Below are 27,148 nucleotides of genomic sequence, written 5' to 3'. Positions count from 1 at the left end.
AGTGCCGTGGCAGGTCTGCATCTAGAGGGGAGGACTTGATATTGATGGGATTTCAAGTGCCCAGCACAGACCACACAAGGGGAGAGAAGTGGACTTCCCCGGGCTTTAAAATAAATCACTTAAATCCCTGGGGGTCCTTTTAATAGCTATCAATGCCCGGGGTTCTGATTTAGTCTAGGGTAGATTTGAGTATCAATCATGTTTAAAAGCATCCAAGGTGATGCAGAGCCATGACTGCAATTCACTTCTCTACATCAGTGGTTCTTCAATGAAGCATCTATCAGAATTGCATGCAGGGCTTGGTAACATACTCTCACTGGGCTCCACCCCTAGAGTTTCTGTATTCTGTACATCTGTGGTGGGCCTGAGAATTTGCATTTCTAACAAGTTCCCAGTGATTCTGTGCACATCAAAGTTGGGGACCACAAGTTCGCACACACTTAGATGCAAGATTGGGGTGGAGGTGGACCTTAGCCTTTATTACATACATAATAGATACCAGGCAGAATGATTACGTTATATGACTTAGCCAACAAATGACAATCTTCCCAGAAACATTTTGATTTAGGTTGTATTATTCCTATTTAATATATGGAGGAAGCCAAACCTCAGAGAGATTAAATCCGTGCTTCTCAAACTGGGATCTGAGGAGATGTAGCAGGAATTATGAAAACCACACAATGGATATAGCACATCATTTCTTGGACCATGAATTTCATTGACATCAGCTAAACTCTTTGCTGAACAGACTTGAACAGTTTGAGGGGGAAATGTCTCTGTTACCTGTGCATTGATTATCTTTTTTTTTTTTTTGTCTGATTTGGGTCTTTGTTGCTGCACCTGGGCTTTCTCTAGTTGCGGCGAGCGGGGGCTATTCTTCATTGTGGTGCATGGGCTTCTCATTGCGGTGGCTTCTCTTGTTTGGAGCACGAGCTCTAGGCACGCAGGCTGCAGTAGTTGTGGCTCACGGGCTCAGTAGTTGTGGCTCGCGGGCTTAGTTGCTCCATGGCATGTGGGATCTTCCCGGACCAGGGCTCGAATCCGTGTCCTCTGCATTGGCAGGCAGATTCTTAACCACTGTGCCACCAGGGAAGTCCCTGCATTATCTTAACTCTGATGTATATTCTAGGCCAGCAAGGAGCAGCAGAGAGTCAAGTCATGGCTGTAAATTCTTACCACTCTCCTTCATCCTTGACATGAAGAGGCAAATGGGTATTAAAATGAGGTTTGGGAGTTATTACTATTACCCTGTACACATGGTCATGTCTCAAAGGAACCTTGAGCCCTTGCTTTACTGCATCTGTGATTGACTTTTATAATGGAGAAGATGGAGTTTCCTTCATTGTAATGTGTCTAGTACCATTTTTATTAGTCATTAGTTCTGTTATGAGGACATTTCTTAAATAAGCTCTTACCTCATTCCAGTTATTATGTCTGAGCGTTTTTTGGTCATTTTGATAAAAAGTCCATTTTTATGTGGTCTCCTTCCAAGTTTGACCTTCCATAGCAAAGTCTGAGTAAATGCATTCATTATACAGTCATCTCTCACAGGTTTCCCCATGGACAAGCAGTTTTTCATCCTTTTGGAGTCAAGGGCTCCTTTATGAATCTGATGAACAATATAGACTCAGTATAGAACAGTACACACACACACACACACACACACACACACACACACACAGAGGCCTTGCTTTTCAGAGCATTCACAGACCACTGAAGCCCATCCTTGGATCCTAGCCATGGGCCCCAGATTAAGAACTCCTGCCCAACTCTGAAAGCTTCTCCATGGCAAGGTTTGTGACTTGTCTGAACTGGAGTCTAGCACACTGGCTAGCTAGGAGGGCACTCAGTCAATGTCAGAGAATAAATGATTTCTACAAGACTGAAGGAGTAGGAAATGTGTTTGAGCATTTGTAGTTATTGTGACATAGGTGTTGTGTTTGTAACAGCGTGTCAGGACATTACAGGTGTGACAGGATACCCCGGGACCTCTGTTGGCTGCCCAGCAGGAGTACTGAATCCAGTACTTTGAATCCAGCATTAGCACAATCAATGTCCTCTGCTGTATCCTTGAGCTGGTTTCCATAGTAAACCTGTCACAGACAGAAAAGGCTCTCACTGTGGGTATGGCAGGCTGGATGTTTTTGGAGGGTAAAGCAGGGATAGTAATTTCCATGTCATGATGTCTGCAATTTACTTCAAAATCCTTTAGACCAGTGTGATTTTATGTATGTGCTAACTAGTTTAAATTTCAACTTAGGGGATGATCAGATTCCCTAATTGGAAATCCCCCTTCCAGGGGTGGACAGTCACACTCCAGACCACCTTCTACAAGCATTTCAGCCAGCCACCTGAGGTTTTGTGAATGTCCAACATTGCTTTTATTTGTGAAATTAGTGAATTGCTAATTAGCGTGATAAATGTTAGAAGTGGTCTTATTGGTGAAGTTCAAGGTATTATGTATTTGATATATATGAATTAGTTTTAGATAGATAGATAGAGAATAGATAGATACATACATAGATTAGATATAGGTAGGTAGGTAGGTAGGTAGGTAGATAGATAGGTAGTAGATAGACAGGCAGATAGATTCACCACTGAGGCATAAACAGGGGTGAAGGCCCATAGCTCACTCCTTTAGGGATGGCACCTGAGTGTCGACTCCTATAAGTCCTTTTGCCCAGGCCTTGTTACAAAGAGTAATAGTTGCTTGCTGCCTATTAAAAGGCATGCTGCCTCTGGGATGTTTGGTGTCTGCTTCTAGAAAAGCTTTCACGACAGGGGTGAGACAAGCATTAAACGACAGCGCTCTGGCACTTCCTTGAACTTGCACAACAGGTTCTAAGGACCGTTTTTATGCCTACTGGCTGGGACATGTTTATTTGGTAAATGCTTACATTTGTAGAGGAACGTCTGATCTGAAGTTTAAGGTCAGGCTTCTTTGGTAGATGTCATCATCTCCCAGAAAGAACCTCAGTGTTTTGTGGCACCAAATTGGCTGAGGACAGTTCACGGCCCTTTGGTTCTATGGCGGATTTGCTTTCGAGAGAGATTCCATGTATTAACTCGTGCTGTGGTAATAACCCAGACAAAACGCAGTGGCTGCACTAAGCAACACTCATTTCTCATTCATGGCTCTTGGGTCAGCTACGGCTCTGCCGGGTCCTTGTCAGGCTGGGCTACGCTTGACTCCAGGCAGCCAGATGGGTTGGGTCTGCTTCTCCCGTCTTATCCCGGAGCCCAGGCTCGAGTGGCAGCCCTGCTTGCCATTCAGGGGCATGCTGCTCCCATGGGAGAGGCAGGCACACAAGAGAGGCAGGAGGAAGGGCTCTGCTTGAAACGGGCACAGGGTGACTTCTGCTCATGCCTCACTGGTCAAAGCCGGTTCCATGGCAAATCTCAGTCAGTGGAGGTAGGAGGTGCTTTTTGCTTCTCCCTCAACAGGAGTGGGGAAAAAAGGAGAATTGTGAACAGGTAGTACAGTCTGTCGCCCTCCAATTTAAATGATAAGGCTTTCAGCATCCCCTTAGTCACCAGTGGGAGATCTATTCCAGTCAGTTCTTTAAACATTACCAAGTTCGTTTTAATGGCCATACACTTGCAGGATGGGAGTGAGTCAGAAATGTGGAAGCCATAGACTTTGGCCTTGAGGAGCTTTAAGTCTCAGGAGAAATTATATCTGTCTCACAGAGCATATAGGTCTACCATGGAGCAACATTCAGGTGGGGTAGAAAAAATACACATATGTAGGATCAGGCCACCCAAGATGGCTGTTCTCTTGCTGCTTGACCAGGTCCTGCTTCACCTACACCCTACTCATATGACTGACCTTCCCTCTTAATCATAGAGCCTAATCAGTAAATGACCAGATACTTGCCCCCAGCCCCAGCTAGTGATTGTTCTAATCTCTAGATCAGAACGACTCCACTATGATAGTTTATTAAAGATGTGAATTCTCCCTATAATTGGTAAATTCCCTCTCCCCGTTGCCACCTCTCACCCCCGCCCCCCGTAGTGAAGACTGCCACCATGTCCTACCCACCTTCTGCTGCACACGGTGGGGTGTTGCTCCAGGACCTCGCTTCAGATGGGTAAGCCCCCCCATCCATTAAACCATTCGTGTCTCTGTTGCTGACTCTGGGCTCTTTCTTGGGTCTCGTGGCTGGGCAGGTACAAGGTTTGCAAGCCTGCAGGGTGCAGGCCAACAAGCACTACACACAAAAATAATACAAAATGTGTGCCATCCACGAATCCATTGTAAGAGTAGTCATCATAGGCCCAGCATCCCATTTCAGCAGCAGCTGTGCTCCACACCACTAGGAGACAAAGGGTTCTACAACTTCCCTCTTTGTAGTCGCCTCCAACCAGATCCTCTTCCTCCACTCAGCAGTGGGAAGAAGAATGGAAAATACACTAGGAAGCCAGACCCAGGTCCTAGCTCCCCAGAGGGATGTGCGACTCTAGGCAAACTACTTAAGTTTTCAGGGCCCTCAGATTTCTCACTTACAGCACAGAGCCTGCAGACTAGCTCATGAAGTCTGTGACCCCAAAAAGACAAGTATGCTCTGCCTTTGGATTCCCTTTGGCTTAGGTCCCCTCCCATTAGGGCACCCAAGAATTGTGAGGCTGTTCCCACCTATCCTAATGCTGGCTAGTCTTGATCGCCTCTATTCCTCCCCCACTCAGACACCAACTATAAATCAATCTCACTTGCATATGTTGTTAAAAAACAAACTTCAACTCAGTAAATTTTAAAGATCTTATTGGCTTTCTTCAACGATTCATGAATTAGACAGTATCCCATCTAGCAGATAGAAAGGACCTCTGAGGATCTGTACAAAATGGAAGGTTTTATAGGCAGAAGGGGGAGGGACAGGAAGTTTCTAGCAAAGAGTGGATTGTTTGTCACCTTCCTTTGGGGGACAGCAGGGGCCTATCAAGCAGATGATCTCACTGGTTCTGACCAGGTAACTCCAGATTGACTGGTTTAAGACTGCATCCTGGGAGAGGCTAAAACTGTAATTAAGTTAGGTATTAAGTCTTGGTTTGGTGACTTGGGTTTCGCACATGTGTCCCCATCTTGGGCCAATTGTCTCTTTTTAACAGTGTATACAGTATATTTGTTTTAATTTATGGCCCATCACTAGACTTTCTTCTCTTCACTGTTAGATGATTTGAAGTTTAAGAAAATGTTGCATTTTAGTTGTAACGTTTTCTGTGTTTTGCACTCTCAGAGATGACGTTTGTTTGGTACCTTTGCTCAGATAGTCACAGCGTGATGTAGATTTCAAAACAGCCCACTTGGGAACTTGAGGGACACTCATTCGTGGCCCTGGACTCTGCTTGTTAAATGAACAGCCCAGTCACCTCTCTGTATGGAGGGGCACAGGAAAGGTGATTTGCTTTCTCTCAGCATCCTCACCCACCCAGCCACAGGCCCCCAATCCCAATGCAAGTCAGCCTTCCTCCCAGGCTTGCTCAATTGTTTTGACTGCTGTGGTACGTGGATTATTCTTAAATGGAAGCCCGGGCAAATCTGGTTTGGACTGGAAACGACTCAGAGGTTTTAAAAGAAGCTAACAGGAGTGACTAAGATTAGTTTGGTTTCTCTGTTCTCATGGTGTACCGACAAGCCCGAAGAGAAAACAGCATAGTTATCCTGAGAGCAAACACTTGTGTTTCTAAAAAAACTCGAAAACTGACACTGATCAGCACCTGAACAATAGACTCTCCTTCCTTGCAAGTTAAGGCAAAATTCCTGAAGCCCTTATTTCATCTTTCATACCTGGCAGATAAGCATTCCTTATCTCAGGATTCCGGCTCCTGGGCTTTTCAGATGCTCTTGTATGAGTTCACTTCTTTGGCAAAACAGACATGGCTAGAGACTCGGGTATGAACTTGGGGCACAGAGTTGCCCCATTTCCCATTTGAGGGAGAGCTTGCTCTCTGTGTTCTTCCTGTTGGGGCTGAGACATGGGAAAGCTCAAAAGAGTCAGAAAGGTTCAATTCATGTTAAAAACATTGCTAGAGTCTGCTGTGTCCCCCACCCCCAGTGGGAGAGAGAAGAGTTTGGGTTTGCCATTGTGCAAATCCCCTGGAGGGCAGAGCGAGGTGGAGCTTGAGATGGACTTTGTTTCTTTGCTGGGAGGTTAAGGAGCTCCATGGTGGCCTGGGTGATGTCTCTTGAGTGCAACAATGTACTCCCTGTCTGCCCACGTCTGTGAGTTTACTCAGCAGAAAGCTGTATCTGCATTCCTGCCACAAAGAGATTCCTAACTTTGATCTTTTATTAACCTAATTAATCATTAAACTTATTTCCTCATTGAACTCTTTTCTGAAACTAACTGGTTTTCAGTTTCTGTCTCTCCTCCCTCGCTTCCATTTTTATTAAGAGGTTTTTGTTTTTGTTTAAAAAGCAAATTGGTGCCATACCAAGAGGGCATGAGTCAGGCCCAGCCTTGAGCAAAACTGTGCAATGAGAGGTTTCATTCCGAAGGCCTTGCACCTCCTTTCCTTTCCTTCCCTACAGGAGTCCAGGGCCTTCATGCTGAATCTAGTTCTCCAAAGCAGCCATTTCCCCCACTACCCCATTTCTGCATATCTTTTCTCACATATTGCCTTTCTCCAAAGTCACTACCCAAGACTCATCAAATTGGTTCTATCTTCTACCCAAGACTCCTCAAAATGATTGCAAATCAGCTTAGTTAAGTGAAGGGAAATTGTCTTCATTCATCTGGGAGACAAGAGAATAACAATCTATATCAATACTCGGGTAAGACTGCCAAACATCCCCTCTTCCCTCAACAGTTCAGTACTGCTTCTAATTTGAGAGGCTGCTGTTGATTTATTGATGACATGTGTGATTAAATAAAATCCCAACATAATGGAAAAAGATACTAGGCTGGAGCTTCCTAGAGGGTGCTTTTTAAAAGCAGTGGATCTTCAAATTAGGGACTTTATAGACCTGTAAATTATTCCCCTAACATTTGGATACTGTCAAAGGATGGCCTATGTGTTCTGTTTTGCCAAGAAAGCACATCTTATGAAAACAATTGCCATTAATTAATTCATTAATTCAACAAATATGTATTGAGCATCTACTATATTGGGTTCTTTGTAGTTACTGGAGATACAGTGGTTAAGAAAGGAGATAAGCTATACCTTTTAGAGGTTATACCTCTAAATATTGTTGCTGTCTAAAAGGAGAGACAGCAACAATGTAGGAATATCTGATAGAGGTGGTTGCTAGGAAGGAAATGAAGCAAGGGATGAAATCAGGTAGGACCAAGAGGGAATTGGTGATTCTTATGGGGAGGTTAAGATCTGCGTGATAAAGAAGACAGTAAAGATGCTAATATAATAAGGAGCCAGGCCTTCCAAGGTCTGGGGGAGGCACAAACCAGGCAAAGAGAACGGCAAGTGCAAAGGCCCTGAGGTAGGAATGAGCTTGGCATGACTGAGAAACATGGAGGTCAGTGGAGGTGGAGTAAAACAAAGAGATTGAAAGGAGGTGAGGTCAGAAATGTAGTGGGGTGGGGGGGGTCAGCTTGTATCTGGCCTTGGAGTTCATGCTAGAGCATTTGATTCTAGTTCTAACTGAAGTGGGAAGCTGAGGACTGGGGGTGATCCCCCAGATGATCTCATTTGCATAATCTGATCATTTAAATGCTGGTGGAGAACTGACAGAAAAGGCACAAGTTGAAAGTCTTGTAATCTAGGAGTAAAAAAATGATAGCTGAAGAGAGGAAGGCAGGAGGGTTGTCTGCTATTAACATTATTTAATAAAAGAAAAGATATATGAACATCCCAAAAGTCAAGAGAAAAGGACAGTTATTTGCAAGAAAGAACAAGTAACAAATGTCCCCTGACATGATACAAACAGAGGTGTAGTGTTTCTGCTTTTAAAATGAGAACTATAGCAAAGTTTTACTTCATAATATTGCTTTGCATGTTATTGTGCTTTTGATACACGTTGCTCAATCTGAGGCTCTATTTCAACAGTTCAATAGGATAGGGAGGTCACATGTCCATTGTCTTCCCAGTCACAATGTAGTTTTGTTACTGAACCAAACTTCAGTCTACTTGCCTGTGTATAGTAAAGCCAATCTACTGACACTGGGCTGTGGTGAAGGACTGTGCAGAGTTTATTACAGGACACCCAGCAAGGAATCCAGGCAGCTAGTGTTCAAAAGACCCAAACTCCCCAAAGGCTTTCAGGGAAAGGTTTTTAAAGATGGGATGAGGGAGGGAGGTTGTGGGGTGTATGATGAGCTCGTGGACATTCTTCTGTTTGGCTGGTTGTGAGGTAAGTGGGAGTCAACCTCATCAACCTTCTGGTTCCAGTAGGTCTGGTGTCTGTGTGCATGTGGGACGCATACAGTTAACTTCTTCTACCTGCTGGGGGTTTTAGTGTCGGCAAAATGGCTCAAAGGACGTGGCTCAGAATATTATCTGTAGCCCTTGAGGAGGAACTAAAGGTCCTTGACTTTGTTTAAAGGCTAAAATATTATTATTTTGTCTTGCTTGATGTTTTCCTTTCTTTCTGCATTTTCTCACTTCTCTGATTAAATTTATTCTTTGGAGCTCGGGGAAGGCCTAGGAGGCTAACATTTTCTACAGCAGAGGCAGGTGGAGGACATGGGGGTGGGGGACTGTCCTGAGAAGGCCCCATAGGGTCCTGCTTGGTTACACTTTCAGTGAAGTTTGTTGACAAAACTGGAAGCTAGGCTCTTCATTCATTCAGTTCAGAATACTCAGGGGAGGGAGAGGGAAGCTGAGGCACAACAGCTGTGGTACCTGGGCCTCCGGGATAAAGCAGGCTGCGGGCTGCATGGGTGTGCAGAGAAAGCCTGGGGGCCCTGGGGTTGAGGCCCTGCACAGGGCAGTCAACAGGCTCAGAGCTGATGGGGGAAAACTCTCCTCTCTACACATACCTCCTGGCCTGGCTGCAGGTCAGCTGTGGGAGCCCAAAGACTGAACACATTGGTTAAGTACGTTCATTTTCTTCATCCTCTGCAAGGTGGGACAAAGATGGACTGAAATGACATGGGTCCTCTTTGTTACATTTTACTCAAAAGGGAATTGGGGGCTGGTGGAGGTGAGGCGGCCGAATACTTGTAGCATCGTAGAGGTGTGCCCGGAGGGGCATGTTCTATAAAACAGCATTTCGCACAGGAGGTGACAGGAAAGGCCACAGAGACTAAAGTAGTTTGCATCATTCACTGTTAACGCTAATGTCAACCTCGAGTTATTAGAATTACATCAATAGATGGACTTTCCTGAAAACCAAATACATTTCACATGGACGTGAAATATAGTCGTGTTGAACCAAGAGTCTTGTGTTAGCTGCTAGACGTTCAGATTTTTTAAAACTCAATAAAACATTGGTGGCTCGACTAAATACTTTGAGTAATGCATACAAGAAGTAACTTACAACACCATGTGGTCGTACATATCCACCAAAGGCCATTTACTTTACTCTTATAAGGTGCTGGCTAAAGTAAACTTAATTAAATCAATTTCTGTATTTTTTAATACTGTGGAAATACCAATTTTCACTAAATAATCAGTGATGCATGGCATTTTAATGATCCGTTAGTCACTTCCTTTATAAAATGAATGCCTCAATCTTCATGAATTTAGTTTTACGTTATTTGTTTTAGAAATAATTTTGCAGACCCACTTTATTAGTCATGACCTAGGACTTTCTTAGCTGACTGAAGCATAATCAACAAATCACACTGCAACCTGGTTTCTGTGGTATGATTTCTTCTTTTCAAAGCTATTCAAAGTTCAGTGGTGTGCCACTTTGGGTTTGGAAATCTTTCTCTGTTGGGACATAAAACTTAACTTTGGTCAATTATTTCCATAACTAAAATAATCTTTCTGTTCCTCAAAACTCACTGGACATTCTTAGGGAAATGTGGCCAGGTGAGTAAATAAAGATGTATTGCCGCCAAGGGGCTTTGTCTTATATTTTACATTGCTATAAAGTGTTTGTCGTGGGTGACTTCAGTTCTTCTCTTACCTTGCAACTGCCTTAACTTTATGACCTAAAGGGAAATAAGTTTTCTCTATCAGTTAGCAAATCCGGCATCCCAAACCAAGTCCCCCCTTCCCATCTAAGCTCCTTTCTTATCTCCTCCCCACCTCTGGATGACCAGTCCCTGGGAGCCTCATTCTCATGAAGAATTTCTAGGTGGATCTGCCTTCTGTATCATCAGAAGGCTGACTGCATACAGTGCCCATCTGACAAAATTGTAAGTGGAGCTGTTCTTCTTTAGCACTGGAGGCCTGCTAAACACCCAGGGGTTCTGCCTTTCCCCCTATCCATCCATCAAAAATAACTTTCTGGAATGAATCCTAAATAAAATGTGCATAGATTGTTAATTTGAAAGACACAAAACTTTAAAGCATCCCTGATGAAGCTATACAGACTACACTGGTGGCTGATAGGATGGCTCCCCCCTCGAAGAGCATAAAGGATTTCACAGTCTCATTCCTTGAGCTGACTCTTAAGAGGTCATGGAAGGCAGGTTTGGAAACCACAGGTAGATTAGACTAGTGCGGTTGATTCAAGAGAAGAGTGCAGGAAGAGAGAAACTTGGAGAGGTAGGTAAGAGCCAGTCCTTCCTTGCCATGCTAAGGAGTTTAATAAAACAATATGACTCAGGTAATGCACTGAAGCTAAGGTATCTCCTAAAACCAGGCACTGTATTCTGAACTTAGTTAATTTAGAAATTAGCCAATGTATTTACCTACCTATCCCAATAGTAGGGTAAATGTGCCTTGATCGAGGGATATGATCTTTCTGTGTCTTGCACAATGCCTGACACGTACCAGGAATTCAATAGGTCTTCTGGAATTGAACTATCCCTTAATTCTGATACCAAAAGCATGGATGTCATTATATGTTCAGCTTTTTGCTGGCATCATTCAGTGCTTACCTTGCAGAATATATCTTGTAGTATATTAAGTTGTGTAGTATATAGAGTCGTGATTTTGCCTCATGGGTTATAGATTTTATTCAATTGTTGTGGTAACCAGCAAGATTAAACCAGAAAGTACATACTTGTTTAAACACTTGCCATTCAAAGCTGTTTTGTGATTATTTGAAAAATAAAGAGCATTTAGAGATAAACTTTACCTTGGCTTCTGATTTTATTATTAATGCTTTATTACAATATACTTATTTTTAATCATGTTAGAGCTTATAGTGGTAAAACATCAGGATTTTATGTATGTCATGGCTTTAATGAAAGCAAATAAAAAATAAATGGATATCATTTAATCACAGTGACAAATTACCATCAACTTGGTGGCTTAAAACAACAGAAAATGTTCTCTCACTCCTCTGGAAGCCTGACATCCAAAATCAAGTCACGCTGTGCTCCCTCTGAAGGTTCTAAGGGAGAGCCTGCCTTGTCTATTCCAGCTTCTGGTAGCTCCAGTCACTGCCTGGCTTGTGGCTTCATTACTCCAATCTCTGCTTCCATCTTCACGTGGTCATCTTCCTTCTTCTTTTCTCTCTCTATCTGTCCTCTTAGTGTCTCTTCTAAAGACACTTACACTTGGATGTAAGGCCCACTAGAGGATACAAAATGATCTCAGCTGGAAATCCTTAACTTAACTACATCTTCAAAGACCTATTTCCCAGTAAGATCACATTCCAGGGTTTAGGGTATGGGTATGTCTTTTAGGGAGACCACAATTCAACCTACTATACTCTTGACTGATACCATTAAACTTCAGGTGTTTCTCCCCTGGCAACTAGAAACTGGATTTTGAGAGTTTGAAAATTGCAATCTTCATTAATATCAAACTATTTTATGTGTGAATCTGTGAAAGAGAAGGATGAATAAGGTCAAGATGGAAAAAATGTATGTGGAGGATAAGAGGTAGAGGGAAGATAAGATACTTAGAACTCAAATTAATTTAAAAATATTTAAGAATACTGGGTAAGGAAGATTGAGATTAAAAATGGAAAAACTTTTATTTGCCAAAAATATGTTTTTGCAGACATATAATATTACAGACCTGCTTTATATATTTATGTAGCAATTTAATAGGAGCCAAAAATGTAGTCAATATCAATGGAACTTTTCTGTTTTAACTTGGCACCACTTTACATGTAAACTGACCAGTTTTCACAGTTACTTAAGCATATTTAAATTGGGAGAACTACTGGGACCCCTAAATCTCCCCTTTTTTCCATTAATTTTGATACACAAAAGTCTATCTGTACTGTGCTATGTGGTCAGAAATGGAACCCACACCAGTTGTTTGGATATGTGATGAACGAATCAAATTAGTCCTCCTACATATATTTCTAAATATTATTGAAGGTTTCACACTGTCTCTTCTAATAATCTGCAAAAAGTGTTCTTATTGAAGGGGATTTCTCCTCAGTGGAAACATTAGGGAGAAAAATTAAAACCTCCTATAAAATGCTGGAAAAAAAATCTGAAGTGGGCTTCTCCAAATTTCAATTCTTGCCTATCAATAGGGACAGAATCTTAGGAAAGCTCTTCTCTCCGTGCCGCTACTTCCCCTCCCCTACCAGCTCTGTAAAGATAGCTGGTCTTTTAAATCTTCGGGTCAATGTGTCATTCTTTATCTGTGATGCATTCTGGCTGCAGAGACCTCCCTAACCTGATTCCCTCCTTCTCCCCTACAGACACTTCCCCTTGAGCTGCCCCAACTCCTTTATAGCCCCTTACTTTTTCTCCTCCTCTACGTGGCACTTGTGCAACTTTTGTTGCAAAACTGTGACTGTAAGGAGGAGAAACTTACTGAGGCTCAAATAAAGAGTGAAGGTGGGGCTTCCCTGGTGGTGCAGTGGTTGAGAGTCCGCCTGCCGATGCGGGGGACACGGGTTCGTGGCCCGGTCCGGGAAGATCCCACATGCCACGGAGTGGCTGGGCCCATGAGCCATGACTGCTGAGCCTGTGCGTCCAGAGCCTGTGCTACGCAACGGGAGAAGCCACAGCAGTGAGAGGTCCGCGTGCCGCAGAAAAAAAAAAAAAAAAAAAGAGTGAAGATGTTTTACTGCAAGATTCCAGGGCTTCCTCTGAAAGGAAGCACACCTGGCAGGAACTGAACCTGGGATCCAGGAAGCCCTCAGTGGGCTGAGAAGCAGTCTCTTTGGTGATACTGCTCTGGTTTTCTGTGTGTTTCTTTATCTCTACTTGGCTCTTTTCTCAAATTTTTCTTTTTCTTCTCCCTTACACTTTGAAAAGGGGCCTCTGCAGGGGAATCTTGGTTTATGTGACTTTGACACCGTTGTCTGTGACGCCAATTCCCAGCCCAATGCCATGTAATAAACTTTCACCCACCTTCTCATGCTCTTTGCTTCCTCATGCTTTTGATTGACTGACTTGGAGTCATTTGTTCAAAACTTGTCCAATCACATCCACCCGACGGGCCCCAGACCTCTCTCCATCCTGCTTTCCACATACCTCCATCCATTGGGTTTTGCTCCCAATCACCCCATACACTTTTCTCCAAGGACATCAGTATTGATGTATCAGACACTTTTGCCCCCCTGAAAATTTATCATTGCTATTTTTCCTACCCTCCAACTAGAAAATGCATTTGTTTAAAATGGACATGTTTTCTTTTACTCCTTTTGCTCATTACATTGAAAAAATATAGTTCAGAGTGATTCCACTGACTGACCTTATTGGTCTGATAGCTATTTTGTATGGAGAAAATTTGGATTATTCAATAAAAAACTTTCCTTTAGATGTATTAAAATGTACCAAGTCGAGGTCTTTATCGCATATCAGCATGCCCAGTTTCTACCAAATATTACCTTATTTCTGTTGCTTCCCATCTTGAGAGTTTCTCCTTGGTGAGTTTGTTTCTCATCAAGAAGAATCTGTGATGTGAGTGAAGAAGGCTAAGGTTGCCAAGTCCCTGGGGGTCAGATCTCTGCTCTCACATAGGAACCAGAGGGTAGAACATTTGCTGGGAAGAAATTCATACTCTAGTATTTCCATCTCTCAGGTGAATAACACCAGGTGCTGGCAGAATCACCACCCACCCAGGAGCCCTTCCTGAGTAAAATTTTTCTTCATGAGCTGACGCTGAGAAGGAGGCTGGCCCTGATATAGGACTTACCAGAAGATTCTCTGCAAATCAACTCCTCACATAACTGATGCTAGAAATCACACAGAACTCTCTTCCTTTGGCTTAGCTCTCCTTGTCTGAGAATCTCCTGAGAGAGTTACATGTAATCACCAGCAGCAAGGACAAGGGTGGCCCATGCATTGCCTTCATGAAAATTAGAAAAAGCATCCCTTCTCGTGCAGATTAGAAAATTGTTCTAACATGCAGATTTATACTAGAATGAGGCCTTGTAAACATTTGCTTGAGAATTGTCATAATAACTATAAAAATGTACAGTGGTTATGTGGAGCCGCTCTCGTCTACGACCTGCCCAATACTACCCAGCAACTCAGAGTACTTTATTGTTTAATCCCCGAAAATACATCTGTGTTTTTTCTGCATGCAAATTTTGAGAATAAGGATAGAGGAGGCCACAAAAATACCCTCAGTAGACAGTAAACATCAAGGTTAGTGAGAAAGAGCAGACTGGGAAACAAATGTACCCTTCATAATTGCACTAAATTCCCATTGAATTACTTAGAGAAGGCAGTTAACAAAAAGGCTCTCTTTGGAAATATTTTCAGGTATCATTGAATGCACCATTCTTCCATTCCAAGAGCTTGCAATCAAGTGATCAGATGGACTCAAATATGAAAAGACAAAAAGGATCATTTGAGTTTGCTTTCTATAGAGTTGGGTAAATAGCCATAAATAAGAACCTTTTTTTTTATTACAAGGAGAAAGGGTGTTTAGAGTCTTAGAGGTAAGCCAAGATATTCAAGAGATTTTTTGGAATTATTTTTAAGAGTTTTCTTTTTTTGGAGCAAGGGAAGAAGGAGAGAAGTTTGATTTTGTTGTGTTACATTTGTTTTATTAGAAGAGTTGGGCTGACTTGACGTGGCTTATTCTAGCTGAGTGTCAATAGTTATTAGTGACCTGTAATGTGCAGGATTATGTCATTACTTCTTTATAGACGTTGCCTTCCCTACCTAGGCTTCACACCATTCTTGCATTATAGGGATGTTATCTCTATGTCACATAGTAGGGAAGCTCAGAGCAATGGCAGAGCTGAATTTCAATCTAAGTCCATTGAACTCGTGCCTTTCCCATTATAATTGCTGCTCCATAGACTCAGCTGAATAATAATAATGGTAGAGATATTATCATATGTAATGGATTGAAATGTATCGCCTAACAATTCATATTATTTAAAAGAATTTCTATTTATTTCTATAATTAATTGAAGTTCTAACTCCCAGTACTTCTGAATGTGACCTTGTGTGGAGACAAGATCTTTACACAGGTAATCAATTTAAAATGAGGTCATCGGGATGGGCCCTGATCCAATATGAGTGGTGTCCTCATGAAAAGGAGAAATTTGCACAGACACACACAAGGAGGATACCATGTGAAGATCAAGGCAGAAATGGGGTGATGTCAGCAAACCACCAGAAGCTAGGAGCAAGGTCTGGAACATTCTCCCTCACAGCCCTCAGAAGGAACCAGCGCTGCCAACACCTTTGATCTCAGACTTCTAGACTCCAGAACTGGGAGAAAATAAATGTCTGTCATTTCAGCCACTAGTTTGCGGTACTTTACTACTGACACCCTAGCAAACTAATACACTGTATGTCTTAACTCAGATTGCCAGAAGCCAAGGGTAATACCCTGAATCTCATTTTGGTTGCCTTCCTATGGTGTGAGAAACTTGTAGGAATGGACCACTGTGGGTTCTGAGAGAGGAAAGGTCCAGCGTAGGATTAGTGATTCTTTTTTGGTGAGAACCAGCTGGAGTCAGCTTGGCTGGGAGAGCTGATGTGGTGTAAATAGGAGCCCCTGCAAATTGAAAAAGCCCTGGCAAACACGTTGTTCATTTAGCTGGAGTTTTGCCTTATGCTTCCCAATGTTGTTTCTGCCTTTTATGGGAATGGGCAAAATTCATTAAACTTCATGAACCTTGATTAAATTCCAAGCAGAATTTTTATGACACCCCCCAGCTTGCCAATGCTGCTGGCCATAGTCCTTGGATTTTACATGTCTTGGCGTTTCAATGATTCCTCCGTGATATTCTCATGGGCAATGGATAGGAAAGTTGAAAGAAAAAGAACATGTGAGAGAGAGGGGGAGATGAGAGACTTGTAAAAATGGGGTGCTGGGGGAAATTTATCTCTGTTATGTATGCAACAGTTTGGGTCTTGAGGAAAATAGAAGGTGTTTGGAGTAAAATAGTATAATTTTCCATTTATACACACAGCTTAAATAATTATTAGAAGTGCAGTCTCTCTCTTGCTTGTGAAGCACAAGGCCAAGTGCTAACTAATACCAGTGTGAAAGTTTTACTTGGTCTTATCTGTTCTGACCCAAACAAACCTTGGGTATACTGTTTTCAAGGAAATCTTCAGCCCCAGCCATTATGTATGAACAAAAGAGTCTTCCTCGTTAATGTTGAAGAGTGTTTCTGTGAACAGAAGTCTATGGAGGATGTTGAGTTAGTTACATAATCCTTCCAGCTCACCCATCTCTCACAGGTGGACAGCACCATGGGAATAGAAACTGGCAAGTGAGGCAGGGATGCCCCTCACACACCCCAGCCTGGGTTCCCTCATCAACCCTTTAGTAAGCTTTAATGTGAACTATTTGTTTCTTAAGTAAGAAATGCTTTTCCTATCTGGGCTAATGTGTTACATAAGTTATGAAACTGGTTTCTCATAGATGATGAGAACAGTAATAGCAATAGTAGCTGACATGTAGTGAGTATTTTCTATTGGTAGATGTATTGCTAAGTATTTTATTTATCTCGTTTAATAATTCAAGGGGAATAGAAGGAATAATCACTTGTGCTATTTCAAGACCAGGTAAATAAATTTGCCTTTTGATTTTTCTGTCCACTGAAATCAGCCAGAGCCTGGGTTAGGCATTTTCACACATTATTTAAAGATTTCATCCCATCTCCCTGGGTCTATCTTTTTTTTTTTTTTTTTTTTGCGGTACGCGGGCCTCTCACTGCTGTGGCCTCTCCCGTTGAGGAGCACAGGCTCTGGATGCGCAGGCTCAGCGGCCATGGCTCACGGGCCCAGCCACTCCGCGGCATGTGGGATCTTCCCGGACCGGGCCACGAACCCACGTCCCCTGCATCGGCAGGTGGACTCTCAACCACTGCGCCACCAGGGAAGCCCATCCTTGGGTCTACCTTTGAGGTCAAGGAGTCATAGTTTCTTTGGTCTGCTTTCTCCTCATGCCTCCCTTGTGACTTCTTTGATGAACTGAGTTGCATTTCCCCTTATATGATCTAATTGTGTAATATGTTTTTTGAGGGTCCTCCTCCAAAATGGCACCTGGGATTTCTGTGAAGAAGCATCACTACTTATTCACTGGATTCATTTGCAAGTTCAGGATAATCATTTCCAAAGCCCATACTGGAGGGTTCTAATGTCTCTTGTTCCTTTTGCTTTATAAAACCTTTTTGGAATGAACACTGTAGTAGTTCTAACTTTAGTCTTTAAATCATTTCAGTGTGTATATGTTCTTGCTGGTTTCCAAGTCTTTTGGCCTGCAGCTCCCTCAGTCTATGGCCTCCACTCCACACCCACCTCTTTCATCTGACTATTGCATATCCATTTTTAGCTCTTGTCTTGGATGGCCCATCTCCTCAGAGAGTTTTCCTGGACCCCAATGTCTGAGTTTGGAGCCCTTGTTAGATGTTTCCATGCATTTGGCCTACCATAGCCCTAGGTCACTATTTTGTAATTGTGTATTTACTGTCTGAACATCTGTGACAAACAAAGGCAAGAACTAGATTTAGTTCACTGGTGCTTAAGACAGTATCTGACTTCTAAAAGTCAAGCCAGAATATTTTTGAAAGAGTGAATGAAGAATGCATGTCTCTTTCCTCACTTTTACCAAATTGTGTGATTGCTTATGTGAATCACCCATTATACAGAAAGCATCTCAGAAAAGATGGTAGTGCTCTTTCTAACACGTCTTTGTGTGCTGAGTGCCCAGTATGAGGCCAGGTCACAGATAGGTACCGAATGAAGGAGTAAGCAAATGGGGACCAAGATCCCTAATAATCTCTTATATCATTTTCATCAGGTTTCTCGGCAGTCAGAACTCAGAAAGAAGGAGAAGCTCTGATATTTGATTTGCTTCTTGATTTCTCCTACCATTAATGACCTTTAGACAAAGCATAACAATTTTCTTCCTAATATTTGTAGCACCAAGGTTATTGATAGTCCTTTGTTTTGCCTCATAGGTAGGAAGATGACTTAGAAAAGATCCCCGTGCTGGCAAAGGCGAATGAAGTTATTTATTAATTTCTATTTGTTTTGGAGGCTGGGTTACCCAGAATTCCTGAAACAAGTGTTAGACCTAATATGTTTATAAATATCAAAACCCGCTGGCTCTATATCAGTCTGTAATGCTGCACTAACTCAGCGTGAAAGATGAATATAATTTATGTATGGTTATAAACAGCAGCCATTCCCTGGATATTCCAGATCCATTTTACAGAGTTGAAACATGCTTGGTTTTTGTTTATAATTAAAACTGCAAGAATTTTTTATTAACTATTGCTCATAGTTCAGTGGGTCTCTGAATATTTCTAGGGCCTCTGGTGATGACTGCTAGGCAGGTGCAGATGAACTTGAAATAATGTGCATATATAAGCACATTTTTGATAACTGAAAGCTTTCATGTGCTCAACTAAAGCTCAAACAACTTGGAACGAAGAGGCGGAACCCACAAGTTTTCCAAAGGCTGCTGGATGTAGGATTTTGACAAGGTCAAACTGAGTTTATTATTCAATGGCTCAGTGGTTTCCACTCGAGTCTCTAATAAAATAAGCATCATGTGTATAATTCCTCCTTTGGAAAGTCTGTTCCACTCCTGCACATTTTTGGTGTAACATCCAAAAGTCTAGTTTCCAAAAAGAGTTGGTTGATTTGAATGTGGGACAGGCAGGCCAGTCAATAGCTCTTGACTGAGCAGACTGGCCTCCTTATTTGTCTGATTCTATAACTGGGTTTCTGTAATGAGATGGTTCGAGTCTGTTTCCTGCTGAGAACTTTTTCTGAAAAACAATCAAATTATGGAAAGCTACAAGGTCAGTTTTAGGCTCTGTTGTTTTCTAAGAATGTCATTTTACATCAGTCTTAATAATATACATGATCCCCCTACATTCTTGGAGCTAGATTCTCCCAATGTTGAATTAAATTGTCTTATACATAAACTGAGTGTAATGGACCTTTGGGGTACACGTTAAGACTTTGGGAGAAAAAAACCTATTTCTGGACTTTGATAGATGAACATAAAAGCTAAAATAAATGTATTAGATTTTACATTTCTTAAGGGGGGGCAGCATTCATTCATTCCATAAGTAGCTACAGAGTACTTGAGATGATCCAGCCATTGTGCTAGATTTTGAAAATGTAAAGAAAAACAACAACAACAACAAAAATCATACAGTCCTAACAATAGAGTCATAGTCACGGTCTTTAGGGAGTTCACCAGTCTAATGGGGAAGATAGAAACAAGGACAGCTAATAACAGTCTTTTTTTAACTGGTGTAATACTTGAGATATGCACTTAGTATAATGACAAATCAATTAATTACAGAGTGGGTGTATGGAGGGAGGGAGTTTCGCAGACAGAGATGCCTGAGCAAAGCCATGGTTGTAGGAGTGAGGAAGACCCTAGCCAGCAAAGGAAAGCTGCAAACCATTTTATGCTGTAGCCTTATCGTGGATTAGTAATACATTCTAGGTTAGGCTGGAGAATTTGTTAGTGTCAGATCTTGGAGGGCATTGCATGCCTGGTTAAGGACCTTAAACTTTACTTCTGAACAAAGGAAGAGCAGTGGCATGAATCACATTTCCCTTTAGGTGGTTTACCCTGGTGATTCTGCTGAAGATGGGATGGTAGCTAGCAAAATAAAGTCAGGGACATCCATCAGCAGCCTTAGTGAGAAATGATGAGGGCCTGATTCAGGGCACTGGGCACTGGCTGTGTGGAGGTTTTGGAGACAATGACAACAGATTTAGAGGATGAGGGGCTGGGAGTGCAGGAGAGAGGGATGAGAAGCAAGACTCCCAGGTTGCAGTTGGGTGGCCAGATGGATGATGGGGCTGCCAACTAAGAGCATGCAGAAGAAGTAGGTCCAGTGGGAAGCCAAAACAGTTTTTTTTGACACATTGAATTTGACTTGTCCACGGGATCCGCCGAAGCAGATGTCCACTATGTAGTTAGATATACTGGTCTGAATATCAGGGTGGATATCTGGACTGAATATTTGGACTTGGGGGCTCTCAGGAAGTAGATGGTAATTGGTACTCTGATGGGCACAGAGAGCTCTCTGGAGGGAGGTGGGAGAGTACAGGTGAGAAGAACAGGGAGGCTGAGGACAGAAATGCTCAGAGCACCAACACACAGGAAGGATATTCTCTATATATCTAGGCAGGCTCAGGGCCCGGCTCAGGTGCATATAAAAATTTAATAAATAAAAGGACTAGATTATCCATAAATAAATTCTGAATGAGTGAATGAAAGTTGAGGTACAATTAGGTAAAGAAGCTTTAAGGTCGTGGTTCCCACCCCTAGGTATACAATGGAATCACTGAAGAGCCTTTCAAAATGATCAGTAAGGAAGCCCTTCTCCCCAGAGGTGACTTTGTTGTTCTGGGCTGGGGCTGGTACAGAAGCACAGGCTGCTTGTGTAGATTTTTAAGTCTCCAAGTAATTCCAGTGTGAGACCAAGGGGAAGAACTACTGCTCTAGAGGAAACAAGAATCAGCTGGGGGGCAGGGGGTAAGGAGGCAGTACAGCCTGGATGGGGGGAAGAGAAACGAGCCAAGAAAGAAACAAGGAATGCAGTTTTAGGAAACAGGGAAAATTAATGTTAGAAAGAGAATATTCCAGAAGAAACCAGGCAAAGATGTTTTCCTCAGAAAGAATTGGCTGAAAGAATTGGGTTAAAAAGGAGAACGAGTCTGGAAATAGGTGCATGTCCCTCCAGGCATCGGGCATGTGTATGTAATTCTACTTTCTCTCCAGTAGGCACATAATAGGTACATTAAACCAGAAAATCCAGGAGTTAGTCATCACTGACTGGTACCCAGAACATTCCCAGGGGCTAAAATAGTCTGCACTTGTAAAATAGTTGCCACTGGACACAGTCTTCTCCCTCCTGGGGCCTGAAGGGTTCCAAGCACGGACTTGTCCTGTGAGGTATAGGTATGTGTACCCAGGTATTGATACCAGTGGGCCTGGTTGCCAGGAATTGCCCAGTTTTACTGATAGACAAATAACACCATGGGACTATTACCTCCCATTCTTAGTTGTGGGTATAAGTTGGGGTAAAGTGGAAGGCAGCTTCGGTGCTGAGGTTACGATCGAGATGCTTCAAGTATTCTCCAAATAGTGGAACTGGTCTAATCAAGCTGTGACTTAGGGGGCCTGGAAGCCATACTGTTGGCTCAAAGCCTTCCGAAGGTTAAGTTCAGGTCGGGATTCTATTGTTGGAAGAACAAACCACTAGATGTTCATTCTAAAGAAGCAAAGTCATTTCGTATGGGAAGAATGTAGTTTGTTGCTCAACACTGGAGTTCTCTGGCAAATGAGAACAGAGAGAGAGGCGAAGAATGACTAAGGGCAGGAGAGCGAGGGTGCTGGGGAAGGGAGAGAGCCTGCACCCACGAGGATGTCTGAGCAAGCAGGGGGCCATACATTCTAACTGCTGCAACTCGCTTGAAAACACCGCGATCCAGTTGGCGTATCTCAGAAACATGTGGATCATTCAGTATAATTAATTCTCAGCTTTGGATGTTAGAAACTACTTCCGGACTATGACACAGAGCAGGACAAGCTTGTGTTCCCTGTTGCCTTCCATGATGAGTCTCTAATAAATACAAGCGTGTTAGGAACTGCCCTCTGGTAGGCTCTGTTGCTGACGGTACTCAGGTTACTCATCGTTCCATACCTGGGACTGACTTGGGTGCCTACGTACTTGGCATCTCTGCCTCAATTTATGAGGCTGACACCTGGGTGGCAGAATCAGTCTGAGATGACAAGAAATAAGATGTCATGATAGTCACATCTGAACCTGAGGTAGCGCTTGGCTTGGATCTTCGGATGCACGTGGCTCCCAAGAACAGGACATTTTGCAGAAATATACTGGTGAGCTTTATGGGTGACTGATACAGCTGAGGAGCTACTTTCCCTTAGAAATCCTAGAATGCACCCCTCTCACATGTACCTGGAAGCTGCAAATGATTATTGTACAAGTTGCTTCATAAGCAGTGGCATAAACTTCAACACAAAGCCTTCATTTCCCTCCCTCCCTCTCTCTCTCTCTCCCTCCCTCTCTCTCTCTTTTTTTTTTTTTTTTTTTTTTTGTAGTAAGCGGGCCTCTCACTGTTGTGGCCTCTCCTGTTGCGGAGCACAGGCTCTGGACGCGCAGGCTCAGCGGCTGTGACTCACGGGCCCAGCCGCTCCGCAGCATGTGGGATCCTCCCGGACCGGGGCATGAACCCGTGTCCCCTGCATCGGCAGACGGACTCCCAACCACTAGCGCCACCAGGGAAGCCCCCCTTCTTTCCTTCTATCCTTCCTTTCCTGTTTACTGGGTGTCTACCATATGTAAGCTTTGTGTTAGGCACTGAGGATAAAATGGTGAGCTATCAAGGACACAGGCTTGTTCCCATGGAGTTTGCAGACTCGTGAGAACAGGGTGTTGACTGAGGAGACAAGACATTAATCAAATAATGTCCTAATGAATGTATAATTATAAAGTCATGCAAGTCCTCCTAAGGAAAGGCATACGTACCCACGAGAGTGTATTACAGAGCGTTGACCCACACTGGTAAATCTGAAAAGGCTTCTTGGAGGAAGTGGGTTTGAAGCTGAGATGTGATGCGTGGAAAAGGATCCATGAAGAGGAGGTAGCATGTGTAAAGGCCCTGTGGTAAAAGGAATCATGTGGAACCAGGGAACTGAGAGAGAAGCAGTGTGCTGGCAGAGAGTTGGGGGAGAATTAAGGGGTGAGGCAGGAGAGCTGGGGATGGGGTCAGATCATGTAAGGACTGGAGGGCTGTGTTAAAACTTATGAGAAAGTATTGAATGGTTTTAAGTGGAGGTGAGTGACGTCGAATTTTTATTTGAAAAAAATTACTCTGGCCACTGTGTGGTGGACACATGTGGGAGAGGAACAAAATACATGTGAGAAGACTAGTTAATAAGTTATTGTAGAAGTCTAGGTGAGAGAGGACTGTGTGTATGACTGTGGTAGTAATGGGGAAGATATAGAGATGTGGGTAATTCCCAAGATACCTAGGGATGCAATGTATGGTGATGTTGATTTGATTTGAGATTGAGGAAGAGGGAGGGATGCCCCCTAGTCTTCAGTCCTGCAAAACTAAAAGAGGAGGACCAGGTTTGCTGTTGCTTTGGCATGGGTGTACAGTGCAAACCGTGAATTAATTTTGAACGTCTTAAGTTTGAGTATTCTGGGGGAGACCTAAGAACAGATGTTCCGCAAGTACAGCCTCAAAGCTGACCTGTGAAATTCCTTCCTGATACCCTCACATACAAGGCTCCTAGAAGTAGCTGTGCATCACCCCGTGGAGGAACTTTCCCTTTTGTTGCTTATCTTTACTCCACCTGATGGCTGACTACACAGCCTTACCAAGAAACATCGTCCACTATTACGTGAGTTTCATTTACCCCTAGAACTAGGGGATGATGTGGTTCTCTGTCTCCCAACCCATGTGCATATCCATACCCAGTTTATCCTACCAGTGGCTGCTGTGGTTTTAGGAGCCATTTGGTACAGCAGGAGAAATCCTGGTTAGATAGAATCGATTCCCAGTTGGGCTCAGCCATAACTAGCTATGTGACTTGGCCATTGCAATTTCTCTAGATCAATATTTCCCCCTTTGTGAGAGAAGCAGTTGAGCTAGATAGTCTGTAAGAGTCCTTCAGGCTCTGAAATCTCATTGATTCTAGTTTCTAATCTCAATCTGTACTAACTGAGTTGCTTGGGGAATGGAGATAAACATGCTTCTAGACATAGGGAGTAATCTTTGGCCATTTCAGAATCTCTCATGTTTGGTTTGCCCAGTGGGGCCTTAAGTTACTCATCTTTCATTTATCATCCCTTAATCAGGTTATTTATCATTTCTAGCAACCTTTAAATAGGGAGAGAGAAACATTTATCTTAAATAACTTTGATTCATGGGCCATGGTTACCTGTGGTTCTCTGTTGAGAAGGATTTGGGTGCAGCCTCTTGGCTGGAAGGAGAAAGTGCCATGCTTGATTGGAGATGTCTGTCATTGGTATGGGATGGGAAGTTGTTGCATCTTAAATGTCATGCCTTGCCATCCCAGTTCTGAGATCTGGAGCCCGTGTAAATTTGCCCTGCCGATGCATGAGCACTCTCTGGTGGATAAAAGAAGTAATTGCAGTATTATGCTTTCCCAAACTTGTTCTGGAGCTGAAATGTTCCACTATCCTTTATTGTTCTGTTGTGTTGAGTTCTAACGTCATTTCCAACAGTTTGGTGGGATAACGGGGGGGGGTGGTGGTGACTATATGTCTAGTTCACTTTGTTTACTGGTTAGCACAGTTTGGCACTTCCTGAAGAAAATAGAAAATGTTTACTTTTCTGTTTCCAAAAGGAAAATCTAAGGAAGTAATTCTTTCTTTCTTTGTAGGTTGAAAATCACGTAGGATCTCAGAGTTAGTCTTCCAAATTAGTGCCTCTCAACTTTCATACACATACATATCAGTTAAAATCTAGATTCCTAGAGTCTAATCCCAGAGATTCTGATTCAGTAGGTCTGGGTGGGGCCTTTGATTCTGGTGAGCTGCTTGTCTGGGACCACACACAGAGGAGCAAGTGTTTCAACAGCACTAATAATTGTATATAAACAAAGATGCAGGCAGGTAACTTAGAAGAGCTGAATGGCTGGTAGTGAGGCCATCCCCTAAAACCTCTTAGTTTTGACAAATAACATTGCTCCCTAAATTCTTGATATGAATAAATTTTTATATGATTTGTTTCTTTTTCCTAAGAGTAAAACAAAGGAAAAAAAATACTAGTCAATTGAGGTCTTTGATTATTGTATTCCGGACAAAGTTTGATCAAGGGCCTAGAAAACTCAATAGTACCACAAAATGTGGTTACTTACTTGTAACTTTCTTTTTTAAATTGTAATTGTTTCATTTAACTACAAAAATGATACTTGCTCACTGTAAGAAGTTCAGAGAGTGCAGAAAGGCATAAAATCAAAAGTGAAGACATATACTCTCCCAAACCCTACCCCTCAGATTGAAGAGTTTGGTGTGAACTTTTAGACTTTTTCCTGTGCTTGTGTAAATCTTGTCTGTCTGTGTATTCACGTAACTATACAAATAAATAATTTAGAGGGAAAAACAAATCAGTGTCTTTTTTCCTCTCTAAAAGGGGGATTCCTTTTTAGGTCCCATAGGATGAGATTCAAAGGGGCCAAAAGTAGATTTCCTCTCTCCTTTTCTCTCTCTCATATTCTGCACTTTGCTTTTTTGACACTTAAAATGTAACATTTTAAACATCTTTCCAAATAAGTGCATATGCTTATTTGCTTCCCAGTGTTTTCCTTGTGTTAGGCTGGTTCTCTTCATCTGACTATAAATCCCAATTTTTATTCTTTTATATCTCACACAGTACCTTACATGAGATCCCTGGTAAATACATGACTGATGCATTTTACTGCACTTTGAAGTGTTCTGACATCACAGTGAATCACCCTCTCACATCTGGGATGTAATATTAATAAAGCTTATTCATTGGTTCCAAAAGAATTTCTTGAGCCCCTACTATGTGCCAGATGTTATGTATCTAACTGTGCCAGACACTGGGGGTACAAACGTGAATAAATGAGAAGGTGATGGCTCCTGTGCACATCAAGCTGACCAGTCAAGGAAAGGTAAAGAGCCTAGGGTGTTTTGCTGTAGATTTATTCTAGAACAATGAGACTTGGTATTTTGTGGGTTTTTAAACAAGAACAAGAAAATGCTGGTAACTTTCCTCCTTTCATTTGACATGAAAGGATGAGACCATCATTAGTGCTGGGATTTCTTCCCCAGCTTTGGCCAGAATCCAGTTTGGTGAAATACATCTGGAGGTCAGATGCAGGGTGGGGTAGTCCAGAAAATAATTCTCTCTCTGTGAATGAGTCGAAGGACATGCAAGGGCAAGACTAAGAAGATATTATTTTGTACCGAGAGAGATACGCACATTGGGATTTACAGGAAAAGCGGTGAGCTTTATTAATTTATTGGTTAGGGCAGTGGAGTGTGAAATAATGCTTTTTGACCAATGCAAAGGTGGAATATGAATTCATGCTACCAAGTCAACCCTAAACCCTATTTTGCATTAGGCACCATTGGCGTATTGTATAAATAGAGTCCTTTCATTGTACAAAGACTACTATTATTGACAAGGCAGCTCTTAATAGCATGGTTACGTTATCTGGATATTGAGAGCACCAGGATTTATTCTTCTGTGGCATAAGGTACTCTATTATTAGGATTTCTTAGAAAGCTCGTTGACTGAAATAATTAAAAACAAATTGCTCCTGTCCGCGTTGGTAGGATAAGCTCCTTAGCAAATCACCACTTCACAATCATTCCAGGTTGGGCTTCTGGAAAAAGACCCTTACACACTTTTATCAGGAAGCGTGAAGACTGTATATAGGTTTTAAATTTAATACTTGATAATCTTCTGCCAACAGTTGAGCAGCACTTAGAGAGCTTAGGCTCTCTGCAATTAAGATGCTCTGAATCGGGGTGAGAGGGAATGGAGGAGTTTTTGTTCATTTCAATTAATTTCCTAGGTGGCACGCGCTGCTTTCCTTCTGATACCCTTTCTGGCGGTGGGATGCTCGCTATGCTGGGACAAGGAAGCCTAGGAAGGAAGCTCGGACAGGTTAATTATACCTGCCGCCCACCTGTCGCTTAACAGTTGCAACCCCTGCGCCTGTGACTGCAGGAAAGTCAGTCCTTTCT

General features: G+C 42.6%; 1 protein-coding gene across 5 annotated transcripts in view; it reads left to right on the top strand.

The window, feature by feature from the left end:
* NCKAP5 (NCK associated protein 5) overlaps window positions 1-27,148 on the top strand; it is a 1,063,262-nt gene that overhangs the window by 253,140 nt on the left and 782,974 nt on the right. The gene's annotated exons all lie outside the window — the stretch shown is intronic.

The sequence above is a fragment of the Mesoplodon bidens genome (genome assembly GCF_964165515.1).
Source record: "Mesoplodon bidens genome assembly, chromosome: 8".
Taxonomy (NCBI): Eukaryota; Metazoa; Chordata; class Mammalia; order Artiodactyla; family Ziphiidae; genus Mesoplodon; species Mesoplodon bidens.
Note: the sequence above shows the minus strand (reverse complement) of the source record. Positions and strands in the feature narration are given on the sequence as shown.